A 6,073-nucleotide genomic window follows, 5' to 3' on the forward strand; every position below is an offset into this window, starting at 1 on the left:
AGGAATCTGACATTGCTTGTTCTGATATTTCTTAATTTCTTTCTTTGAACTTTTTGGATTATGTGTGTATTGTTTTGTATTGCTCGGCATTACTGCATTGTTCAAGCTAGAAAAGCATTTTGCTGCACCTGCAAATGTGTGTACCTGTATGCTTTGATTTGACGTATTATATATACTAGAAAACACAGGAACAGCAACATGGCAGTGTCTATTATGTCAATGACCGCTGGCTGGAAAGGTGTTGTATAACTAATGGGATTCATATTCATAAGGCCAGTCTCAAAGAAGTCACTAAGACTTAACAGAAGAAATGAGTGATGTACCAGAAGTTCATTCCTCAGTACCAAGGTGTCCCATGTTCTACTCTGCCGGGCACTTCTTCTCATTCCATGAACTGACGTCTAACATTTTTCCAGTCCACACTATGTCCCTATGATACACTGCATCTGGCTGCCAAACAAGCAAATAAACAAATTGAGTTTAACACCCTCCCGGCGTGACCAATTTCACCGCTATAAAGGTTCTTATCGTGCTCGGGTGGGCAGGGAGTGTTTTTGTGGTGCCTTTCAATGTGACAACACCACTGCCATAAAAGGCAGCAATTATCAGGTCCACTTTGTGGGGGTGTTAAGTTGCCATTTGGATCTGGCTGTGCTCTGTAAGAGTGGCTCCTGGGATGGAGGGGTGATGTCTGGCTGAGGAGCCAGTCAGGGTGTCCCGACTGTCCGCCTCCCGAAAAGGGATGTGCTGTGAAATAAGAATCACATTTATTTATATAGCCCTTCTGACATCAGCTGATATCTCAAAGTGCTGTACAGAAACCCAGCCTAAAACCACAAACAGCAAGCAATGCAGGTGTAGAAGCACAGTGGCTAGGAAAAACTCCCTATAAAGGCCAAGACCTAGGAAGAATCCTAGAGAGGAACCAGGCTATGAGGGGTGGCTAGTCCTCTTCCGGCTGTGCCGGGTGGAAATTATAACAGAACATGGCCAAGATGTTCAAATGTTCATAAATGACTAGCATGGTCAAATAATAATAATCACAGTAGTTGTCGAGGGTGCAACAAGTCAGCACCTCAGGAGTAAATGTCAGTTGGCTTTTCATAGCCAATCATTTACATTTACATTTAAGTCATTTAGCAGACGCTCTTATCCAGAGCGACTTACAAATTGGTGCATTCACCTTATGACATCCAGTAGAACAGTCACTTTACAATAGTGCATCTAAATCTTAAAGGGGGGTGAGAAGGATTACTTATCCTAACATAGGTATTCCTTAAAGAGGTGGGGTTTCAGGTGTCTCCGGAAGGTGGTGATTGACTCCGCAGTCCTGGCGTCGTGAGGGAGTTTGTTCCACCATTGGGGGGCCAGAGCAGCGAACAGTTTTGACTGGGCTGAGCGGGAACTGTACTTCCTCAGTGGTAGGGAGGCGAGCAGGCCAGAGGTGGATGAACGCAGTGCCCTTGTTTGGGTGTAGGGCCTGCTGAGAGAAATAATTATGGCTCAGGACATGATCTGAAAACAACCACCAGCTTTGAGTCATTTCCTGGTGTTTGTCCAATGATGTAGCAGCAGTACACTACATACTGAACCAAATAGTTAGAATTCAAGTCAGAATTCTTAGTCATGGATGGTGAGGTAATTGATGTTTAGATAGCCATCATTGACGGTTGATGCCTGGAGGGCCAAGCTCATAGCTCCACACTTCTCTTCCTGATTGACACAGCCCTGCCTATAGACACTGGTCCAGGTGTAAGAGCTAGTCATGTTACTCAACAGTTGAATGACCTATCATTGACAAATGGTTTCTTTGATTACACAGTAGAAAAGGTACGTTTATCCTATTATAACTGATACTTAGGAATGTGTTGACCAAGACTGTGATCGTGTGATGACACCTCAAATGTTGTTCAATGACAGTTGAAAGATAGAAGAACAGTGTGCCAAGATACACCGTAACTGCCATATGTTGTATGGAGTAAATGTCAGCCTGATGGTGAAATGCTTGGACTATATCCATCAAGAGGCTACCAAGTTTCTGGTTCAAAGTTAAACTCACTAATGAGAGAGTATATATATGAAGGGATTTCTGTTGTTGTATGGATTTGTAGTGTACAGTACACATACATTTTTAAAACATGACAAATGGTGTTGATTACTTATTCTGGAAACCATGTTTGACTTACTAGTCTAACCATTTATAATGTGAACATTGAATAACCTAGTTGGCACGTTTCAATCGCATGTTCTGCGCTGTCGTCTGGAAAACCACTGATGTGTCATCAACCGTCTGTGACTGAGCTGTGAACCACTTCAGTTGAAAGGAGTTCCTCCTGGTGCAGGTGTGGGATCATAGCCCTGACTGTACCCCAGCCCAGCCCTCCAGCCCTACTACTGTACTTCCCAGGCTCTCTCTTCAAACAGGCCTGGGGGTCAGATAACTGGTTGTAGTGGTGAGTGGGAGCTTTCCTATAAGTAAATTCCATGTATTCTAAGAGGTTTGATGATCTGCCATGGGCTATATGATCTGAATAACAATATTCTGCCCTCCAGTATATAGGTGCACCTATGACTTACTTGAATAACTCAAGTTACATTACATTACATTTAATTTAAAGTTCTGACTCATCTCTAAACTCTCAGGTTGGTTAACTTCCCACAGCGTAAATTCATCTGTGTCTGTGTATCCACTTACTCTCTTTATATACAGTGTCATTAGGCTGTGGCAGGTGTGTCCCACTGCCTTGCCGTGTGATTCAGGAAGATATCATCGCTTGAGATTAACAAGCCGTGAACCGCTTAAATCCGGCTTGTCTCTTTCTCCAAAGCCGAGGGCGGCCCACTGGTGACTTTGATGGACTGGAATGCCGTTCACCCACACACATATGCCCACACACACACACACACACACACACACACACACACACACACACACACACACACACACACACACACACACACACACACACACACACACACACACACACACACACGTTCACAGTGTCACACTCCCACAAACATACTCACACTCACTGTCACACACATCTGATATCAAATGTGAAATGTTTACAACCCACCCACCCACACCACTCCCATGCTCCCTTGTCAATAAACTCTTTCCTGTCCAGAAGTATGTGAGAAGTTGCTTTGTATACTGTATATGTTAACTCTGTTAGTATGCCTACACATGGTTACCCAACCACATACAGTAATCCGTATGTATGGCTGTCTTCTTATGATCTTCTGATCCCTATGATAATATTTGCCCTATAAGCCCCTAGAGTCTATTGACCTGTAAATCTAAGTAACATAATAAAAAAATCCCCATCAATATCCATCAATTTAAGCTAGATATGTTTTTTACATGGGCGGTGTCTTAATCCACCTCATCCGCCTATGTCGCTCTTCCGCTTCTGCGGTGGGAAGTGGCAGAGCTACATTTATGTTTGTCAGACCAGGAGACATTCACTTCACATATCTTCAGAAGATATCTAAAGGGGTCATAAAATTCTAGCTAAATGATCTATGGTATGACCTTCTTTAAACAATTCCATATGCCAGTTTAGAATCCCCCTCCCCCAACAGATTAAACTTTTAAGAAATAAGCAAAGGGCGATGGTAGAATGTGTCACTCCCTCTAAAAGAAATGCCTGCTTTTCAGCCAAAAACGTTTTTTTGCCCCCTGAGGAGAACAGGCTGTTTGTCTGATTATGAAACCCTTTTTTTGTCCTGTAAACACTGGACAACCAGCATATGTATCAGTGCCAGGAAGCTGTCGTGTGTGTGCGGGGGTGCAATCATGAGGTAGCCTATAGCCTCAGAGCTTCAATAGGAGCAGTGTTTCACCATATTGTGTGTGTGTGGTGCTCAGTGCCATAAATGTATTCTCTTACACTACATATATAAAAGTTTGTGAACACCCCTTCAAATGAGTGGATTCGGCTATTTCAGCCACACCTGTTGCTGACAGGTGTATAAAATCGAGGACACAGCCATACAATCTCCATAGACAAACATTGGCAGTAGAATGGCCTTGCTGAAGAGCTCAGTGACTTTCAACGTGGCACCGTCATAGGATGCCACCTTTCCAACAAGTCAGTTTGTCAACTTTCTGCCCTGCTAGAGCTTCCCTGGTCAACTGTAAGTGCTGTTATTGTGAAGTGGAAACATCTAGGAGCAACAACGGCTCATCTGCGAAGTGGTAGGCCACACAAGCTCACCGAATGGGACAGCCTTGTGCTGAAGTGCGTAGCGCGTAAACATTGTCTGTCCTCAGTTGCAATATTGACTACCGAGTTCCAAACTGCCTCTGGAAGCAACGTCAGCACAATAACTGTTCGTCGGGAGCTACATGAAATGGGTTTCCATGGTCAAGCAGCCGCACACAAGCCTAAGATCACCATGCCCAATGCCAAGTGTCGGCTGGAGTGGTGTAAAGCTCGCCATTGGACTCTAGAGCAATGGCAACGCTTTCTCTGCAGTGATGAATCGAGCTTCACCATCTGGTAGCTCTACGGACTAATCTGGTTTTGGCGGATGATAGGCGAACGCTACCTGCCCAAATGCATAGTGCCAACTGTAAAGTTTGATGGAGGAGTACTAATGGTATGGGGCTGCTTTTCATGGTTCGCGCTACGCCCCTTAATTCCAGCGAAGGTAAATCTTAACGCTACAGCATACAATGACATTCTAGATTATCCTGTGCTTCCAACTTTGTGGCAACAGTTTGGGGAAGGCCCTTTCCTGTTTCAGCATGACAATGCCCCCTTGCACAAAGCGAGGTCCATATAGAAGTGGCTTGCGATATCGTTGGGGGAGAACTTGACTGGCCTGCACAGTGCCCTGACCTCAACCCCATCGAACACCTTTGGGATGTATTTGAACACAGACTGACTGCGAGCCCGGCCTAATCGCCCAACATCAGTGCCCGACCTCACTAATGCTCTTGTGGCTGAATGGAAGCAAGTCCCTGCAGTAATGTTCCAACTTCTAGTGGAAAGCCTTCCCAGAAGAGTGGAGGGGGTTATAGCAGCAAAGGGCAGAACAATTCCATATTAATGCCCATGATTTTGGAATAAGATGTTCAGTGAGCTGGTGTCCACATACTTTTGGTCATGTTGTGCATCTCTCAGACTCCTCCAGCAGTGTGGTGCTTGTCTCTCATCCCCCCTCTCTCAATCCTTCTCTCTTTCTCTCTCACCCCCACTCCCCTCTGTCTGGTCCTGGGAGAGGCTGACTCATCATGCTGTGATGTTTGGGACTGTGACTCGTTTAGAGGCATCTCTGCAGCGTCTCTGCCTGTGGGTATGGGTTCATCATTGAAGCACTTCAGCCTCACTTGCCTCAACAAGACTGTGTCCCCGGTCTTCAAGGAAATAAGGGGCATCGGGTTTATCAAATCATTCTGTTTCAAACTATATTGGCATCTTTGTAAAGTGTGCTACCATGATGACACACGACACAAATGAATATAACTACTTATAATGTAACATTACTATCTACATAGCGATTTACTGTATCACATCTACTTGTGGACTTCAGGTAAGGGTTTATTGATAAGTTTGCACACAATACTTGGTCTTAGCCTACTACATGAACAATGAATCACTTGTATTAATGTGTAATAACTGTCAAGGTATGATTCCTGGCATAGGATTGTCATTGTTTGAGGAACAACCTGGAAGTCATCAACTGCAGAACTGGTCCCTTGCCAAATAAACCTTTATGTATATCCAGGTAGGCTGTATCCATGCATTGTGTTGTCCTGCACTGGTTGCCTAGCGATGTTTTTTTTTCTTTTCTGTCGTCAGTGGAAGGTTACACCCCCTCCTGAAATCGCTACTTCGTTAACTCTTTGTTAAGGTCGTAACTCAGTTGACTATGATTTATGTTTTTGTTCTTCGGGATAAAAGTCCTTACCCTTGTTTAGACTACAATAGATGCGCAATCACAGACACTACAAATCCCGTGCATGATTTAAAGCTCTGCCCAAGAGCATTCTTTCCAACCGTGGAGAACGAATTAGGCAGCAGATTTTGGAAACGAACTCTCACGTGAGGAAGAATTCCGTGGC

Source organism: Oncorhynchus keta, chromosome 22 (assembly GCF_023373465.1).
Source record: "Oncorhynchus keta strain PuntledgeMale-10-30-2019 chromosome 22, Oket_V2, whole genome shotgun sequence".
NCBI lineage: Eukaryota > Metazoa > Chordata > Actinopteri > Salmoniformes > Salmonidae > Oncorhynchus > Oncorhynchus keta.